The 22,018-nt window shown below is 36.1% G+C and overlaps 1 long non-coding RNA gene across 1 annotated transcript; it reads right to left on the bottom strand.

The window, feature by feature from the left end:
* Positions 1-744: 744 nt before the first annotated feature.
* Positions 745-17,910, bottom strand: LOC142541568 (uncharacterized). Its single transcript, XR_012819395.1, has 3 exons — positions 17,648-17,910; positions 16,173-17,050; positions 745-854 (listed from the first exon to the last, which is right to left on the bottom strand). It is a non-coding gene; the product is annotated as an uncharacterized LOC142541568 (long non-coding RNA).
* Positions 17,911-22,018: the final 4,108 nt, after the last annotated feature.

The following is a 22,018-nucleotide window of genomic DNA, read 5'->3' as shown; positions in this document are numbered from 1 at the left end:
AATTGTATTTAACATTACCGTTGGAGGGAAGCCTATAAATAGCAGAGAAGACAACTAAAGAAGAGCTTGAAACTCTTGAACTTTTGAATCCTTGATCAACTATCGATTTACAAGTCAGTTACTCTGCTAAAATCCTTACAGACACCAAAGCTCATGCTTACTGCATACATTCATAGCTTTCAGGCTATACCTCGAGCTTTCAAACGCAAGCTATAGCACTCGATCTTGAAGAGATCAGTTGTGTTAGATTATTTCAGTTATTTTGTGTAGTGTAAACAAGTTTCTCCCTAAGAGTTTCAGTTTGGCATTGTCTAAGTCCAAAACTAAAGTGGGTATGTACAACTGATTGTATCGAACAAAGTCTTTTACTGTATATCTGTGATGCCCATTTACTCTAATGACAATTAATGATCAAACAATAATGGTTTGACTTAAAACTGCAGCGGAAAAAGGTTTAAAATACTTTAAAACGGACCTCAGGGCCTAGAAAAATTTCGGCATAACCTCCCCGTAAATAGGACATCCTGAATAACTCAAGCAGCAATTTATATCAAAATATACAACAACCTATAGCCGCACTGGCCAGGACTAAACAGAAATTAAAACTTACCAAATACTCACCAGATCATAAATATCACAGAGTCGACTCAGAACATCACGAAGCAATCAAATACTACTACAGATACACGGGGCATTTCCCCGGCAAATAAAGTACAAAACAAGTCTTAAACAAACTCAAGACATACATATAGACTATCAGGGAGACTCCACTGAACAGAACCAAGCAATCCAACCTCAATCCCGAGCCCCACTGGCAGAACCTCGGCCTGATGCTGCAAAACGACTCGGGAGATCTACCATGGTGCCCAAAAAGCAACCACAGCAGCCCCCATAGTAAACAACTGAGGTTATGATTCTGGTATGAAACAGTTCAACAATAACAACAATAACATAAATCATGCATAATCATATAATGAAATGTAATATGCAATGCATGAAAGGCTCAACGAATAATCGGGATAACAGGAGCCAACAAACGGTACGATAACAAGTGGAATAATGCTCGAGCAACAACACAGGGGAGATACATCGTCATGCAGCTAAACCGCCCTGCCAAGTATGCGAGGTATGCCAAGCTGTGCTGAATAACACCCCTAACTCGGCCTCCATACAGCTGATACGATATAACAGGATGGCACAACAAAACGAACTAGATGACACAATCCCAGCACTCACCTCAAAAGGCTGCACTAACCACGGGATTGTTCAATCACATCAACGGTCTCATGTGTATAGGCCTATCAGCCACACAATGATCTCGAGATAAACAACAGTGCCAGATAACAACGGATATCAACAATGGGCTAACAAGAACGATAGGGCTCAACATGAATGTCATAACAGTATGCCCGATGCTATGCCAATAATATGTCACAATAATAAACATAGATCACAACGAATGCATTTAACAATTTCCAACAGCCAACAAGTCATACACCCGATCAATGTAACACAGAATGGAAATTAAACATAATTTATGTTTTACCGTCGTATGTTACCGAGCTGTAACATACCTATACCAACTTGAAAATCCAATAAAAACTTCAATTCAAGACCCTTGGCCTAAACAAAGCAACAATAAACCGATCATGAACTACATTCCATACCAATGCCCAATTTGGCACAAAAGAGCATAAAATTCGTATCTCGCTCAATATTAACTCAAATCAATATCCGCCAATTGGAAATGAAAGATACTCGAATATCTAACTTTTTCTAGAAGAAACATCTTCCAAATCTCAGTAGATTAATCCCAGAATTTTTAAGAACACACTGCCACTCAACAGATTTTCGGACAGAATTCTCCTACTGAGCAGTTTCGGAAAATTAAGCATAACTTGCTCAATTCTTAATGGAATTTAACGAATCTTATATCATTATGAAGATAACACATAGCTCTACAACTTTCTTTTGAATCACAAGTCCAGTATCCGAGCGCTTAATTGACAAAAACTCGAATTATAGTAGGTGTCCTGCACAGCACCATTTCAGAATTCGATTTGACATATTTTGGTAGAAAATCATATCAATTCCGTTTCTTATCCAAATTCGATGATTCTAGCGGCTATAGAAAGCTAACAAACAGAGCTACAAGTTCTTTTTAAGTCATTTCTACAAATTCAAATTGTAAATATCGCAGCAACACCAAAACTCTCATACCAAAACCGGAAGAATTCGCGAAGAAACAGAGCACCGGAAGAGCAGCTTTGATCTACCCGAATCCTTGCTCAAACTTCGCGATTTCTGAATTGAAGCGAAACCTAGGATGTTAGGAAGACACCCCTTTAGACCAATTGAGATTTGGACACTGGACGGAGGAGATATCGCAACTTTCCCGCAGCTGCTACATGTGTTGCGAAAATTGGGTTGGGGGAAATGGGTTTTCTTCTTCTCTCTTTCCTTTTTCCTTCTTTTAAAGGTAAGTTGTGTGTATGTATATGTATATATATATATATATTGTATATTTGGTTACTCAAATAGTAACTCAAGCCCATTTATCCCGGTCTGAATTTATTTTGCTCTCGTGTGTTATTTAAACTCTATATGTATTTTTTTTTATCGTTTTAACTCTGATATTCTAAAATACATTTTTTTAATACACTTATAGAATTTATTTTGCATAAATAATTATTTTAATTTACAACTCAATAATTATTCTAATTATGCCAAATTACCGGATAATTAATTACAGGGCCTTACATTTCTCCACCCCTTAAAACAAATTTCGTCCTCGAAATTTCTGTTTATACACATACATCTTACACACGATACGAAACCAACAATACATTACTAAGAATCAAACAGATATGGATAAGATGCTCTCATCTTCTGTTCTGTTTCCCATGTTGAATCTTCTACCCCATGTCTCGACCACTGAACACGTACAAGTGGTATAACTTTATTGCGTAAAACTTTATCTTTATGATCCAAGATACAAACAGGATACTCAGTATACGATAAAGACGGATCAAGTTCAACCTCATCAGGCTGAATCACATGAGACGGATCGGGCTCATACTTACGCAACATAGAAACATGGAAAACATCGTGGATGCCAGACAAAGATTGAGGCAAATCCAAACGATAAGCGCAAGTCCCAATACGCTCAACAATCTCGTAGGGGCCAACGAAACGAGGTGACAACTTACCTCTCATGCCAAAACGAACAACACCTCTAAACGGAGAGATTCTCAGAAACACAAAATCTCCAACTTGAAATTCTAGAGGTTGACGACGTCTGTTAGCATAACTAGCTTGCCGATCTTGGGCATCTTTCATTCTCTGACGAATCAAATGGACTTTATCATGCATTTCCTGAACAATGTCAGGCCCTGTCAACTGCTTCTCACCAAATTCATCCCAACAAAGAGGTGATCTAATCGTCTGCCGTACAAAGCTTCAAAAGGAGTCATACCAATAGTCACCTGGAAACTGTTGTTATATGAAAATTCTACTTGTGGTAAAGCTTCCTGCCAACTGTCTTTAAAATCCATGACTACAGCTCGAAGCAGATCCTCGAGTGTCTGGATTGTACGCTCTGTCTGACCATCTGTCTGAGGATGGTACGCAGTACTCATCGCAAGTCGTGTACCCATTTCTTTTTGGAAACTAGTCCAAAACTTTGATGTAAATCTAGGGTCACGATCTGAGACTATTGCAACTGGAACTCCATGAAGTCTCACAACATTTTCAATATACAGACGAGCCATTTTCTTGTACGAATACGTCCTCTCATACGGAATAAAGTGTGCCGATTTAGATAACCAATCGACAATCACCCAAATGGCATCGAAATGACGAGAAGTACGTGGCAAATGCGTGAAAAAATCCATAGCCACGTGCTCCCAGTTCCACTGAGGAACCTCAAGACTATGCAGTAATCCTCCAGGTCTCATTCGTTCTGCTTTGACTTGCTGACAGATCATACAACGAGACACAAACTCAGCCACATCCTTTTTCATATTCTTCCACTAAAACTGAGGCCGTAGAATATGATACATTTTTCTTCCTCCTGGGTGGATACTATATCGAGTACAATGAGCTTCTTTAAGGATGGCTGTACGCAATTCAGGAATATCTGGGATAACCAATCTACCATTCAATCGAAGAGAATCATATGAGTGAATTGAGAAACCAGATTGGTGTCCTTGAGATACTAACTCATAAGATTTCAGAACTTGATCATCAGTTTTCTGAGCTGACTTTACAATCTGAATCAACTCTGGCTCAACAGAAATCTTAGATACACAAACAGCATTACCTTGGATTTGAAAATCCAACCCAGAAGTACAAATATACTCTCGTAACTTAGAAACATGAATCGAGGATAAACTAATATCAACAACCTTACGACTCAAAGCATCGGCAATGACATTAACTTTTCCCGGTTGATACTGGATCTCACAATCATAATCTTTCAAAAGATCCATCCAACGTCTCTGTCTCATATTCAGATCTGACAGAGAGAACAGATACCTCAAGCTTTTGTTATCATAATAGATTACAAATTTCTCCCCAAACAAATAATGTCTCCAAATCTTGAGAGCAAAAACTGATAGCAGCTAACTCCAAGTCATGAAAAGGATACTTAGACTCATGCGGTTTCAACTGACGAGAACCATAGGCCACAACTCTGCCATGCTGCATCAGAACACAACCTAGACCCCGATTAGATGCATCGGTACAAACAACGAATCCTCCAGAACCACTTGGGATGGTAATAACGGGTGCAGAAGTCAATCTCTTCTTCAACTCGACAAAACTTGACTCACATTCATTAGACCAAATGAATCTCTGATTTTTCTGAGTCAGTTGAGTGATAGGTCTAGCAATCTTTGAGAAATTTTCGATAAATCTCCGGTAATAATCAGCTAAACCCATGAAACTACGAATCTCTGGCACGTTGGTCGGTCGTGCCCAGTTCAGAACTGCTTCCACTTTACTTGGATCGACAGAAATACCATGTTGAGATATGACATGGCCGAGAAACACAACTATATCTAACTAAAATTCACACTTGCATAGCTTGGCGTACAACTGCTTCTTTTGAAGAATTCCAAGAACTAATCTCAAATGTTTGGCATGCTCTTCCTCGGACTTAGAATAAACAAGAATACCATCGATGAATACAATCACAAAACGATCTAGATATTTACGAAATACTCGATTCATCAAGTCCAATAAACACAGCAGGAGCATTGGTCAAACCAAAAGGAATAACCAAAAATTCAAAGTGTCCGTATCTACGTGCGTAATGCTGTTTTCGACACATCTTCTTGTCTAACTCGCACTTGATGGTATCCAGAACGGAGATCAATCTTAGAATACACCGAAGTACCTTGCAACTGATCAAATAAGTCATCAATCCTAGGGAGTGGATATTTAATCTTGACAGTAAACTTATTCAGTTGCCGATAATCAATACACATCCGCATCGTTTCATCTTTCTTCTTGACAAATAGAACTCGGACGAATATAACATTTACTCAACAAATCCTGTAATTGTTCTTTCAGTTCTTTTAGCTCAACAGGGGCTAAACGATATGGTGCTCGAGATATGGGTTCAGTTCCTGGCATTAATTCGATATTGAACTCAACTTCTCATTCTGGTGGAAAGCCAGGAATCTCTTCTGGAAACACATCAGGAAACTCACGGACTACAGGAATATCAGAAATCCATCGCTCATCTTGCGATAGATCCACAGCATAAACCAGAAAACCTTCATGACCAGAATCTAACAATCGATTCATTTCAATGGCAGAAACTAGAGGAATCTTGGCTTGAGAACCACGACCATAGAAATTCCATTTAGAAGCAAAGCTATATCTGAAACGAACTATTCCTCAATAACAGTCAACAGTGGCACGATTTGCAGTCAAAACATCCATACCAACGATGCAATCAAAGTCATGCATAAGTAGAACTATGAGATTCAGATATAAAATATTTTCATCGTGAAACAAAACCGCATTGAACACCAAATTATCAGTGATAATCATTTTGCCCATCGGAGTAACAATAGATAGATTGGAATTCATACTAGTGGTGCGAAGATCATGCGAAACAACGAATGCATGAGAAACAAAGGAATGAGATGCTCCAGTATGAAATAACACTTGTGCTATAAAAGCACATAGAGTACAATTACCAGTAATTACAGTACCTGGAGCTGCCTGAGCCTCATCCTCAGTCAAGACAAATACATGAGCAGATGACTGATTCTGTTGACCACCTTGCCCTCTGCTCTGATGCGAAGGGCGACTAGGCTGATGGGAAGACTGGGACGCAGCTGGAATTATATTACCTTGAGCTCCACTATGTAAGGCTCGAGATTTATTAGTCTTCATTGATGTGATATTCGGAAGATATGAGTATGCATGACATGTAATGAGAAGCACTAAATGAGATTATGAAGTGTTGCATAAAGTCTAGACCGCACCCGCGCTACGAACAAGATCGCACCCGCGGTTGATGGACAGAGAGTTGGAGATTAATTACGGAAGTGACACCGCACCCGCGGTGCTAGACAGACCGCACCCGCGGTGTTGTACCAGTAGGGTCAGCGCACCCGCGTTAAAAGACAGAGCGCACCCGCGGTCCAAGCTTCGGGGAAAGTTGATGCATATCAATACATGGAGCGCACCCGCGGTGCAAAAGTGAGCGCACCCGCGGTGCGACGTGCAGTGTGAAGGTTTAGACATTTGTTTGACATGCAATTGAGATATATATATATATATGTATTGATTCTCACGATTTCAGCATAAGAAATCGTGGGTTTTCCTTCAACAAATTTCTTAAAGCCTTTCATATCTTCAAATAGTGATTTTGAGATATCCGTGTATCAGAAGTCGAATCCGAACATAGTATCGTACTCCTCTCGCTACGAGCTATACAAGGACGTAAGTTTCGTTACGTTTAGACATTATTTGAATTTATGATATTGTCAGAATTGAATATGAATCAGATATGATGTTTATGCTACAGTAGACATTGTATAACTGAAGTCAGATTAAAGAATAGACTGTTTATGAAATTGTTATGAATTTCAGAGTTGATTTAGTTGAGATTCTATATCATAGTTGTGTTATTATTCGGATTTTGAGTTGTACTGATACTGGTTATGAATTCTGGTTTTATATCTGTGATGTTGAGATAGACGGGGTTATCGTGACTGTATTATTATGCCGTCGAAACATCAGTAGATTGATATTAATCAGATTCAGTAATGATTTCGATTGTACCGTGATATCATTGATATGAATTAGATTGTACCTTGTTCAGATATGGATCAGATTATATACTGATGTGAGTATTGATCAGAACAGGTCTTGAATTGAGTTATATACTGATATGGTATTTATATGATCGTCATTATCAGATTTGGATATGGACAGATTGGAATACAAGATTTCGTCTTCATCAGACCGAGAAGAGAAAGGTATAAATGGATGTTCATTGGGAGATCGACTTGAGTTAGATTTAACTCGAGTTTCCCTAAATCACATACTTGTATGGTATTGTTTTTATACCTTTGTGTTTTAATGAGTATGTTCTATTCTATTGAATTAGAAGTAGAAAGCATAGAGCTATTAAGTAAGAGTCACTGACAGAGAGGTTAGATTTTGACAGACTTGTCACTGACCCATTGCACATTGTCAGAATAGGCTTAGTCTTGGTAGATACGCCAAGGCACTGGCGTTATGCTTCAGATACAGATAGCATTCTATTCGATATAGATTATACCAAAGTCCAGAAATAAGAACGTACCGCCACTGCGACTGGTAGTAGTAGGTGGGAGACTTGTTACGTTCTTATTCACCGGGATCCCTAGATTAGAATGAGAGATGAGTCGAGTTTTAGATATTGAGAATAGAATTTGATTTACAGATCCGTATTGATTTATGTTTCGTAGATTACGATTCATGTTTTATTTACAGACTGGTATGGATACATGTTGTTTGATTATGCTACATGTGATAAGATATAATTCATGCTTTTATGTTAATTCAGTTAACTGCATGTATACATTATTTATACTGGGATTTATTCTCACCGGAGTATCCGGCTGTTGTCTTGTTTGTATGTGTGCATGAAAACAGGTGGGGCAGGATCAGGGTCAAGAGGATGATGAGAGATCGAGATTAGAGTGGTGATTCCAGACTTGGATGTAGACTTGGTTTAATACTGAAAATTAGTAGTTGAACCTTAGACTAGTTTGAATAATTGTTGTACATTATTGTACTTTTATACTGAGATATATATTAGTTAAATTCCATTACGTTCCGCACTTATATTTTAAAAAGAAAAATTTTTAGACCCTGTTTATCTTAATTGATAATTAAATCCCAAAGATGATTAAGAAGATGATTAGCGTCCGGGTCCCCACAACAGGTGGTATCAGAGCGATAGATACTTTAGACTGAGATAGAAGTGAATGAGCGGGGTAGATTGAGTTTTCTTTCTTTCATGTGATTGCTAGCATGAGATTTATTTTAATGTTGACTTACATTGTGTGTGCTAACATGACATTATGCTTTACTGCTTTAAAATACATGTTATCTAATTATCTGATTTGAATTGGTAATATGTATTATTGAGTATGAGTCATATCTGATTCATGATCAGCAGTAAGATGATCAGAGAAAGATTGGAACAGATTTGTAGTATTTGAGTACTAATGTTTTGATAAAGATATACCTCCACGGAGAATTCCAGAAAGGGGTAGTACTTCGACTGAACAGATAGATGTATCAGAAACTCAGATGGAAACACAGATGAAGAGGTTTCAGTCGTTTCAACCGCCGATTTTAAAGGGTACTGAGACGCCAGTAGATTGTGAAAATTGGCTTGAAAACATAGAAATGCTATTTGAATTTCTTGGTTTCACAGATGATTGTAGAGTCACACTGATTGGGAACCAGCTAAAAGAGACTGCAAGAAGTTGGTGGCTAATAACCAAAGAAGCTTTGGAACAACGTAGTTCACTAATTACGTGGAAAATTTTTAAGGTTGAATTCTATCAAAGATTTTTCCCCGTATCATACAGACAAGACAAAAGTGCAGAGTTTTCAAAATTGAGACAGTGTCACTTGAGTATTGATGAGTATTTGGGCCAGTTCCTTACCTTGCTACGTTTTGTCCCTCATGTTGCTAGAAATGATGAAGCTATATCTGATCAGTTCATTCAGGGATTGAATTCGGAGATACGTACATTGGTAAATGTGAAACGATCGATTAATTTTGCTGATACCTTGAACAGAGCCAAAAGAGCAGAAACAGTTCTGAGAGGACAAAAGAGAGCATCGTATGTTCTTCCAATATCGAGTTCACAGCAACTGCCCCACAAAGTTGAGATGGGCGGTAGCAGTAGTGGGACGAAAGAACAGTTACAAGCTCGAAAGAAGCAGTTCAAGAAGTTAGGGAGCGGGTCATCTAGCTCCAGTGGTTCTAGCTCGGATTACATTGTAGGGTATTGCAGAACTTGTGGAGGAAGACATCCTACCGAGCAATGCCAGGGAGTGATTGGTATATGCAATATCTGCAAACAACGGGGACACTTTGCTAAAGTTTGTCCACAGAGAGATTCCCGAAGATTTCAGGGATCAGGACCATCTGGTGGTAGTGACCGAGGAACAGACCCAAGAGGCACTTGATGATATAGTGACAGGTACTGTTCTTTTATGATTATATTGCATAGGTATTGATATATACTAATGCATTCCCTACGATTACCTTTGAATGAGTTGCATTGAGATATGTTGTATCTGTTGAGTCTGATTGTACTGTAGTATTGATTCTCTTACTTTTTGGAAAAGAAAAGTTGATATCAGAGATTTCTGTGATATATTGTATACTACAGTAAGATGAGAATGAGGTCGAGTTAGATTATGATGTACTTGTATTTCTGAGTTGACCGCATTATTGATATTAATATGCTGAACAAGTACAAAACTATTATAGATTCCTTTCAGGAGAGTATAAAAAAAAATTCAGACCAGATATGGCTGATGAGTAAAGATTTCCTCGGTAAGGATTCTAGATTTAGAATTCCTTTGATATCTGTATTGATTATGACTCGATTGATACATTAAGGAGTAGATGGTATCCTTATGTATTCAGTAGATGCACTGAAATCGAGCCTAGCATTGGCAGATTGCCAGTGATGTACGAGTTGGCTGATAATTGCCCGATAAGATTTCAGATTTGCTTTATATCAGAAAGATAGATTTCAGAATTGAATTGATAGCCAGGTACAGGTTGTGTTTTAGAGTTCAGTACAGAATGATATTGAATGTGCAGAATGTCACTGAATGGAGTGAAAGAATTGAAAGATCGGTAGAAGAATACCGACCAGGAGTTACATTTGATTTAGTGTTTCTCGGTGGCATATTTCAGTATGTTCAGAGATATTATGATGATTTTATGCTCGTTGTATCTATGATGTTTTGATATATTTGTAGCATCTGATTGATTGAATCGAATATCTGAAGATTGTATTGAATACTCTGAGAACTGTGATTATTGTATACAAAAATTTTCAGATATGAATCCTGTTTGAAACAGATTGTATTCAGAGTATGTTATATCTGAAGTTAGTATATCGATTGATTTTGACACAGTTGAGATTGTGATCAGTGACTGAGAACGATACCGATGTCAAAAAGATCAGAAAATTCAGAATGTCAGAAATTTATTTTGGTCTTAGTTGGCAGATTATCTTATACGATTGTTGTTTTGTATCTGCTTGAGTATTGTTATTGTTCTAACACAATATTTGAGACAGCTTATATTGTTTGAGGGCATATTATATTTGCAGATGATATATAGCAGTTGATCAGAACGACATGAAGACGTGATTGATTAGTCAGAATTGACAATATTGCCAGGAATTGCCGTTTTATGAGTTTACTAAACTCACTAGATCAGTATAGATTATTGATATTATGAATCTGATTTGATAGTACTGTTATTCTGAGTCAGTGTTTGATATAGATTATTCAAACCGAATCAGAGTTGAATTCGAGAATTTCAGTAGATCAGAAATATAATCAGAATGTTCAGAGCTTAATTTCAATAATCAGAACAGAGCATCGATCAGAGTGACAGATATGTGATTTTACGGTATGAGAATGATTATCTTGTGATGTCAAATGTTTCAGAATTGTATAACAGAATTTGTTATCGACACTCAGAACCGAATACCAGGTAGGTATTTTTCTTTAATTTATATTATTAACTGATTGTTTATACCAAATAGTTCGAATTGGAAATGACAGATAGGGTCAGAAGCGCACAGAAAGAGATTCAGTAGTCATTCCGGTAACAGAAAGTATATGATAATTCGAACAGATAGTTTTGATATAGACCGATTAAATCAGTTATGGCAGAATTTATGCTGAAATGTTGGCAGAATTTGTACTGAAATGTCTAAATCGCCAATAAATGAAGATAGAAAGATAGAAATCAGAAGAGTTATTATAGAATTTGTATATTCTTGACTAGACATGGGGAGTATATTTCGATGAATTTCGTAATAAGACCACTGCAATACTTTCCAGATTATGATATGATATGATTGTGATTGACAGATTGTTCAATCTATATCTGTTAGTTTGTACAAGATGACGTACAAACATGACCAGATTACAAAGATCGATGTCAAAGAAATGGTCAGATTGAGCAGAATGTAGAACTAGACTATATCATATTGTGATTTTGATTGAGTTTGTAATTGTGGCAGAACGTACCATGAACTCATTCATATATTATCCACCGACTGACAGATAGCCAGAATGTACTATCCGGATATTGAGAGATATCCAGGGAGTGGCAGTGCTGGATGCTAGCACCAGTTGATATGACATATTGTCGCTGTGTGAATTATTGTACGATCATAGTTATCAGATGACCGGATGGATAATAAAACAGTTACAGACGATACATTGTACAGTGAGTACTGCAGATTTCTTTGGTATAAGAATAATATCTCGGAGATACCTGAGATAAGATTTGATACAGTCAGAGATGTGACAAAGAAAATGTAGCTAATTCAGAAGAAAATAAAGATAGCTCAGACCAGACAGACTTAATACGCCAATGTCGGATGATGACGATTGGTATTTGGGGCCGAAGACTTAATATATCCTTGACTGGGATAAACAGATTTGATATTAGCTAATGATATTGATTTGGTATGAGCCGTTGATTGGTATATACGGATGTTGTATAGCCAGTATTTTGCGATTGATTCGATTAAAATGATTTCGAGTGGTATTATGATTTTATGCTTCTTGAATGACTACTCCGGTCTGGAATCAGAGATCCGTGAAAAGAAGAAAATTTAGAACGAAGAATACTCTACTGTTGCATATACAGTAAAGTCGACGGAGCATTAGAAATATTCCTTGAAAGACAGAATCTGATATGAGATTAATATTTCAGAATGGATTCATTGACATGAGTTTTGATTTAAACTCTATATACATTCCTTCTGATATGTCTGAATTAATTACTTGTGATTTCGAGGACGAAATCATTTCTTAGAGGGGGAGAAATGTAAGGCTCGAGATTTATTAGTCTTCATTGATGTGATATTCGGAAGATATGAGTATGCATGACATGTAATGAGAAGCACTAAATGAGATTATGAAGTGTTGCATAAAGTCTAGACCGCACCCGCGCTACGAACAAGACCGCACCCGCGGTTGATGGACAGAGAGTTGGAGATTAATTACGGAAGTGACACCGCACCCGCGGTGTTGTACTAGTAGGGTCAGCGTACCCGCGTTAAAAGACAGAGCGCACCCGCGGTCCAAACTTCGGGGAAAGTTGATGCATATCAATACATGGAGCGCACCCGCGGTGCAAAAGTGAGCACACCCGCGGTGCGACGTGCAGTGTGAAGGTTTAGCCATTTGTTTGACATGCAATTGAGATATATATATATGTATTGATTCTCACGATTTCAGCATAAGAAATCGTGGGTTTTCCTTCAACAAATTTCTTAAAGCCTTTCATATCTTCAAATAGTGATTTTGAGATATCCGTGTATCAGAAGTCGAATCCGAACATAGTATCGTGCTCCTCTCGCTACGAGCTATACAAGGACATAAGTTTCGTTACGTTTAGACATTATTTGAATTTATGATATTGTCAGAATTGAATATGAATCAGATATGATGTTTATACTACAGTAGACATTGTATAACTGAAGTCAGATTAAAGAATAGACTGTTTATGAAATTTTTATGAATTTCAGAGTTGATTTAGTTGAGATTCTATATCAGAGTTGTGTTATTATTCAGATTTTGAGTTGTACTGATACTGGTTATGAATTCTGGTATTATATCTGTGATGTCGAGATAGACGGTGTTATCGTGACTGTATTATTGTGCCGTCGAAACATCAGTAGATTGATATTAATCAGATTCAGTAATGATTTCGATTGTACCTTGATCTCATTGATATGAATTAGATTGTACCTTGTTCAGATATGGATCAGATTATATACTGATGTGAGAATTGATCAGAACAGGTCTTGAATTGAGTTATATACTGATATGGTATTTATATGATCGTCATTATCAGATTTGGATATGGACAGATTGGAATACAAGACTTCGTTTTCATCAGACCGAGAAGAGAAAGGTATAAATGGATGTTCATTGGGAGATCGACTTGAGTTAGATTTAACTCGAGTTTCCCTAAATCACATACTTGTATGGTATTGTTTTTATACCTTTGTGTTTTAATGAGTATGTTTATTCTATTGAATTAGAAGTAGAAAGCAGAGAGCTATTAAATAAGAGTCACTGACAGAGGGGTTAGATTTTGACAGACTTGTCACTGACCCATTGCACATTGTCAGAATAGGCTTAGTCTTGGTAGATACGCCAAGGCACTGGACGTTTGGTATATCGTTATGCTTCAGATACAGATAGCATTCTATTCGATATATATTAGACCAAAGTCCAGAAATAAGAACGTACCGCCACTGCGACTGGTAGTAGTAGGTGGGAGACTTGTTACGTTCTTATTCACCGGGATCCCTAGATTAGAATGAGAGATGAGTCGAGTTTTAGATATTGAGACTAGAATATTGATTTACAGATCCGTATTGATTTATGTTTCGTAGATTACGATTCATGTTTTATTTACAGAATTGTATGGATACATGTTGTTTGATTATGCTACATGTGATAAGATATAATTCATGCTTTTATGTTAATTCAGTTAACTGCATGTATATATTATTTATACTGAGATTTATTCTCACCGGAGTATCCGGCTGTTGTCTTGTTTGTATGTGTGCATGACAACAGGTGGGGCAGGATCAGGGTCAAGAGGATGATGAGAGATCGAGATTAGAGTGGTGATTCCGGACTTGGATATAGACTTGGTTTAATACTGAAAATTAGTAGTTGAATCTTAGACTAGTTTGAATAATTGTTGTACATTATTGTACTTTTATACTGAGATGTATATTAGTTAAATTCCATTACGTTCCGCACTTATATTTTAAAAAGAAAAATTTTTAGACCCTGTTTATCTTAATTGATAATTAAATCCCAAAGATGATTAAGAAGATGATTAGCATCCGGGTCCCCAGACACTACCTGCCTGGGCTGATTTCCCCGTCTTACTAGGACAAACTCTAGAAAAATGACCCGGTCGACCACAATTATTACAAACCCCTTGAACTCCAACACACTGATTACTGGAATGCTTGCCCCTACAGTGATCACAATAAGGTCCACTGTAACTATATCCACCACGGTTACCTGCACTCGAAGAACTAAAACCAGGCTTCTTAAATTGTTTTCCACGCGGACGAAGAGATGCAGAACCAGATGAACTGAATTGTTGCCTCCCCGACTGATGATGTTGGGTAGGAACTCGATTGCCACTCCTCTTAAGACTAGCTTCAGCCCTTTTTGCTATTTCCACTGCTTCAAGATAATTCAGTGGCTTGCCAGTAGAAACAAAAGGGTGCAGATGATCGTTCAATCCTTCAATGAAACTTTCAACAACCGCAACCTGAATTGCAGCCACATGAGGAGCATATCTCAGCATAGCATAAAAAGTATCTTAATAATCCGCCACTGACATATCGCCTTGTTTCAGGTGATGAAACTCTGAAGCCTAAGAACTGTAGAATGATGGAGGACAGTAACACTCCTTAAACTTCAACTTGAATATATCCCACGATGGAATGATCCTCTGAGCATCTAAGGTCATCAATATAGTAGACCACCACATTTTAGCACGATCTTTCAACTGATGCACAGCTAATCTCAATCGACACTCTGGAGGATACTCAATCAAATCAAACAATTCCTCAATCTCAAAAATCCATAACTCAGCTTTCTCAGCTCTCTCTGAACCACTGAATCGAGGAGGATGCATAGAATGGAAACGCGCAACTAACTCATCCATCCTAAGCTGCTCTAGATGATCAGCAGCTTGCTCAACAAAAGTATCATCAACAACACGGACACGAGGTCTACCATGTCCACGACCTCGACCTCGAGCTAAAGGAATCTCATCAACAGGAATTTCTCCACCTCCCTCCATTATATACGATAAAACATCAAAACCATTAGAATGGAAGCAAACAAATCATATATTTACATAAACATGCTGTCAAGTAGCATACACATGCGCAACAACCCTTTTTATTGCCAAGACTCGAGTGTCCTAGACTCTAGTTCGAGCGTATCCCAGTTTACGCTCTGATACCAAGATGTGAGGCCCATTTACTCTAATGAAAATTAATGATCAAACAATAATGGTTTGACTTAAAACTGCAGCGGAAAAAGGTTTAAAATACTTTAAAACGGACCTCAGGGCCTAAAAAAATTTCGGCATAACCTCCCCGTAAATAGGACATCCCGAAAAACTCAAGCACCAATTTATATCAAAATATACAACAACCTATAGCCACACTGGCCAGGACTAAACAGAAATTAAAACTTACCAAATACTCACCAGATCATAAATATCACAGAGTCGACTCAGAACATCACAAAGCAATCAAATACTACTACAGATACACGGGGCATCTCCGGGCAAATAAAGTACAATACAAGTCTGAAACAAACTAAAGACATACATATAGACTATCTGGGAGACTCCACTGAACAGAACCAAGCAATCCAACCTCAATCCCGAGCTCCACTGGCGGAACCTCGGCCTGATGCTGCAAAACGACTCGGGAGATCTACCATGGTGCCCAAAAAGCAACCACAGCAGCCCCCCCAGTAAACAACTGAGGTTAGGATTCTGGTATGAAACAGTTCAACAATAACAACAATAACATAAATCATGCATAATCATATAATGAAATGTAATATGCAATGCATGAAAGGCTCAACGAATAATCGGGATACAGGAGCCAACAAACGGTACGATAACAAGTGGAATAATGCTCGAGCAACAACACAGGGGAGCTACATCGTCATGCAGCTAAACCGCCCTGCCAAGTATGCGAGGTATGCCAAGCTGTGCTGAATAACACCCCTAACTCGGCCTCCATACAGCTGATACGATATAACAGGATGGCACAACAAAATGAACTAGATGACACAATCCAAGCGCTCACCTCAAAAGGCTGCACTAACCACGGGATTGTTCAATCACATCTACGGTCTCATGTGTATAGGCCTATCAGCCACACAATGATCTCGAGATAAACAACAGTGCCAGATAACAACGGATATCAACAATGGGCTAACAAGAACGATAGGGCTCAACATGAATGTCATAATGGTATGCCCGATGCTAAATGCCAATAATATGTCACAATAATAAACATAGATTACAACGAAGGCATTTAACAATTTCCAACAACCAACAAGTCATACACCCGATCAATGTAACACAGAATGGCAACTAAACATAATTTATGTTTTACCGTCGTATGTTACCGAGCTATAACATACCTATACCAACTTGAAAGTCCAATAACAACTTCACTTCAAGACCCATGGCCTAAACAAACCAACAATAAACCGATCATGAACTACATTCCATACCAATGTCCAATTTGGCACAAAAGAGCATAAAATTCGTATCTCGCTCAATATTAACTCAAATCAATATCCACTAATTGGAAATGAAAGATAACTCGAATATCTAACTTTTTCTAGAAGAGACCATCTTCCAAATCTCAGTAGATTAATCCCAGAAGTTTCAAGAACACACTGCCACTCAACAGATTTTCGGACAGAATTCTCCTACTGAGCAGTTTCGGAAAAATGAGCATAACTTGCTCAATTCTTAATGGAATTTAACGAATCTTATATCATTACGAAGATAACACATAGCTCTACAACTTTCTTTTGAATCACAAGTCCCGAATCCGAGCGTTTAATTGACAAAACTCGAATTACACTAGGTGTCCTGCACAGCACCATTTCAGAATTCGATTTGACACATTTTGGTAGAAAAATCATATCAATTCCGTTTCTTATCCAAATTCGATGATTCTAGCGGCTATAGAAAGATAACAAACAGAGGTACAAGTTCTTTTCAAGTCATTTCCACAAATTCAAATTGTAAAATTCGCAGCAACACCAAAACTCTCACCCCAAAACCGGAAGAATTTGCGCAGAAACAGAGCACCAGAAGAGCAGCTTTGATCTACCCGAATCCTTGCTCAAACTTCGCGATTTCTGACTTGAATCGAAGCCTAGGATGTTAGGAAGACACCCCTTTAGACCAATTGAGATTTTGACACTGGACGGAGGAGATATCGCAACTTTCCCGCAGCTGCTACATGTGTTGCGAAAATTGGGTTGAGGGAAATGGGTTTTCTTCTTCTCTCTTTCCTTTTTCCTTCTTTTATAGGTAAGTTGTGTGTATGTATATGTATATATATATATTGTATATTTGGTTACTCAAATAGTAACTCAAGCCCATTTATCCCGATCTGAATATATTTTGCTCTCGTGTGTTATTTAAACTCTATATGTATTTTTTTTATCGTTTTAACTCCGATATTCTAAAATACATTTTTTTAATACACTTCTAGAATTTATTTTGCATAAATAATTATTTTAATTTACAACTCAATAATTATTCTAATTATGCCAAATTACCGGATAATTAATTACAGGGCCTTACAATATCCGATCCTTGAGATAGAAGGGGTGACGTAGGAGTATTTAAATCTCTGAACATCCATAAAATCTTGTGTCCTCATATTTCAATTTATATTTTATCATCAGTCAGTTTGTTTTTGCACGTTATTTATTAACTGATTGATATTGACTTATAAGATTCTCGAGTATTAGTTTATCACTAAACTGACTCATCAATCGTAAAAAGTTTGAAAATCGAAAGTGTTTATTCAACCCCTCATTCTAAACACTTTTCCTCCTTTAACCGATCTTATCACCTTCTCTTTTCTAGAGCGACGGGTGTTGACAAAAAGGGGGAAGAATAGCCAACAGAAGCAGCAGGGACAAGCAGCAAGAAAATAAGTGAACCAAACAAACTAACTGATAAAGGACCAGCTGAGGAAAAGTCTAAAAATAATCTAGTGTCCTAAGTGAGTTGTTAGTCTAGAGATTTTCTATTATTTTTTAAATGTTTGTACAAATCTATACTTCCCTCTTTAAAAATCAATAAAATTATTACTCCGGATTATGTATGAATCTGTACATTATTTTATCAACAATAAGTTTTGTTATCAATCATCAGTTCAAGAAATATAAGTTTTGTCAAACACCGAAAATGGATAAATTGTTGGAATATTATAAGTTTCAGAGTTTGAAAAGATAATTCATAGGAGAACTGAAGAACCAAACTAATCGGACAAATCGTGTAATCGTAACCGAAGACTTCGTTTAAACTGAACTGGAAAAACCTTTATCAACTGAAGTATTCATAACTGATAGGACATCAGTTGGAACTGATAATATCCAGCTGAACTGATCGGCTGATCAGTTCACTCCTAATCAGTTGGCCACGTCATCAGTTGAAGTATCAGCAGACAGAATCACAGATCATACCAATGCAGAACATATGAATTAGAGCCAAACAGTGAATACCTCGTACTACTGTCAGATAAATTAACTAGACGACGATTCAACGAATATTAGTCATTTAATGCATTCAATATGGCCGTTGGGATCGAAAAATATTTATAGCTGATCGAATAAATTGAAGAAGGTTGGTGAAACACACAAAACGAACAATCTACATTCTTCAATCAGTTGCGATACATTTCTTGATTATTTTCTCAATTTAAAAATTGTACACATAGCTCTAAATTCATTGTATTTATTCATAGTGTTCAGGCTACCATCTAGAGCGATTCAGTTAATTATTGTAAAAGTGATTATAGACTAAGAGTTTCAGTTTGGTAGTGTGTAAGACCAACTGAAATGAATTATTAAAATCTGTTGTAATATATCAAAGTTTTTTAGTAAAAACATATCCTTGTGATAGAAAGGATAACGTAGGAACATTTGAATTCTCTGAACATCCGTAAAACATTTGTGTGTTCATTTCAATTATTCTTTCAATTTTACATTATATCATTCCTCGGTATTCAATCTAAATTTCAATCTATTTTCGTACTATTATTAGTTTATTGATTTATATCGACAAACAAGATTTCAGGATCAGTTCCTTAAAGAACTGATTCATATTTGAAAAAAAATTAAAATTCAGAGTGTTTATTCAACCTCCTTCTCAATACTCAAACTACCTTAACCAATCCTATCATGGGTTGAATAAATACTAGACACAATTTACTTATTTAAAATTAATTTATTTGGGTTGGAAACTGAATTATATTTTATAGATTGTCGATGTCAGTTGATTAACAAATATATACGGAAAGAAGACAAACTGACAGATTAGCAAAAATCAAATAATGGTTTGGCTATGTAAACTGAAAGTGGAGAGAGTATGCATGTTTGTTTTTGGATGTTAGAAGAGCTCAATCTCCTACATTACCATTTTTTTTCTTTTGGAAGGTTTACACTAGAAGGCTTTGGATAGTACAAGTAATTTGCAAAATCATGTTCAGTCTGGACTTAAACATTGTCAAACTGAAACTATTAGTACACGTCAACTGAATGAATAAAGTATACATACTGCTATCAAATACGATGAATTATAATACTACTATATCTTAGTATTTAATGATCCTCAATGATCAAATACAAATCTTTGTATAGTGTTCTTGACTGATTGAGTTTAGTTCAGATACTTGAAAGTTTGAATGCTTAAATCTCTGTAAAAAAAAGTAGAGCTTTAGTAAACTGAATTTCTTCTGTTTTTATAGACTTTGAATCCAACATTCTCGAGTTTCAAAAACGAGTCCTTCCAAAAGAAAGTGTCTGTTGGCTTGTCTTTTGTCCATGTCAACATTTTCTAACAATCGTACATTGTTGTGATCATTTTTTTCATAAAATTTATCCAACGTCAGTTTAGTCCTTTGGTGTAAACTGATGACCCTGAAAGAGAATGATGAAAACTGATAGTGATAAGTTTTGTTCAATCAGACAGTGATAAGTCCTAACTGAAATGGTTTGTACAAGGTTAAATAAATTGAAGAATTTTTGTAAATTTCTTTCAAAGTGAAGAAAAAAAGTAAAATAGAACTAATTTCGAGCTTCTATAATGACCCATGAATTATGACGAGAAGATCAAAGACCCATGACTTTTGATTTTACATGAGGGATCATGATTTATGTGTAAATGAAATTTTTCATAAATAGAAATAATATTTATGAATTTAATCAGACAGTGATAAGTCCTAACTGAAATGGTTTGTACAAAGTTAAATAAATTGAAGAATTTTTGTAAATTTCTTTCAAAGTGAAGAAAAAAAATGTAAAATAGAACTAATTTCGAGCTTCTATAATGACCCATGAATTATGATGAGAAGATCAAAGATCCATGACTTTTGATTTTACATGAGGGATCATGATTTATGTGTAAATGAAATTTTTCATAAATAGAAATAATATTTATGAATTTAATAATTAGATGACTAATCATGTCCAACTACTAATTGTGTCCCTTAATCCGATTTACATAATTATATTTTATTATATAGTTCGAGAACACCAAGTAATCATTGATTCAGTTAAATTAGTCATTTTACATTTTAAAAGCTAAACTCATGTTTTCCATTTTAAGATATAAATCACATCCATACAAAAATTACCTTCAACAAACTACAGAAGAATGTGACCTGATTTTTTTTTAAAAAAAATAAACGTTAAAAATATAAAACAAAAAATAATAAAAAGTATTAAAGAATAAAAATTATTAATCATTGAAATTAAACGAAAAAAAAAATCTTATTTATATGAAAAAAAATAATGCAGATGAACGGTAGACGTGTTTAAGTGTTCATTTGTGCGTTTACAAGGAATAAAAATACCTGAATTGTACGAATCAATTTCTATTTGATTACACCTTCAAAATATTATCCATTTAAAAAAAAAAAGTAAAATATTTTCTAAATGACACGTTCAAGAAGTGCAACGTCTCTAGTTTTTATTTGATTACACGTTTCTATTATTATATTAATTAGAATGGCATGTATTTTTCAACGTCATGGAGTTAGAAAATGGCGCAAATTTAACTTCTAAACGTAAGTCGTGAGTTTTGATTCGGACTTCAGTCATAACTTATTAGGATTTGGATACAAATAAACTGAAATTTGACTAATATAACTAAATAACAAAAAAAAAATTTGGAATGGCATTATTACAAGATTATATCAGTAAAAATTAAAAACAACATTTTTAAATATTGAAATATGAAAGTTGAAATAACTAAAAAAAATGCAAGAAAATAGAACTATAAATATTGAGTTTTAACTAAAAATTAGAAATTTGTAGATTGAAATTGAAAAGTGAAATTACATATTAGATAACTTATTGAGAATTGTTCTATTTTCTGAATTCTTTATGGTTCTTCTTGTTGAGATCT

This window comes from Primulina tabacum, chromosome 4, assembly GCF_025594145.1.
Source record: "Primulina tabacum isolate GXHZ01 chromosome 4, ASM2559414v2, whole genome shotgun sequence".
Taxonomy (NCBI): Eukaryota; Viridiplantae; Streptophyta; class Magnoliopsida; order Lamiales; family Gesneriaceae; genus Primulina; species Primulina tabacum.
Note: the sequence above shows the minus strand (reverse complement) of the source record. Positions and strands in the feature narration are given on the sequence as shown.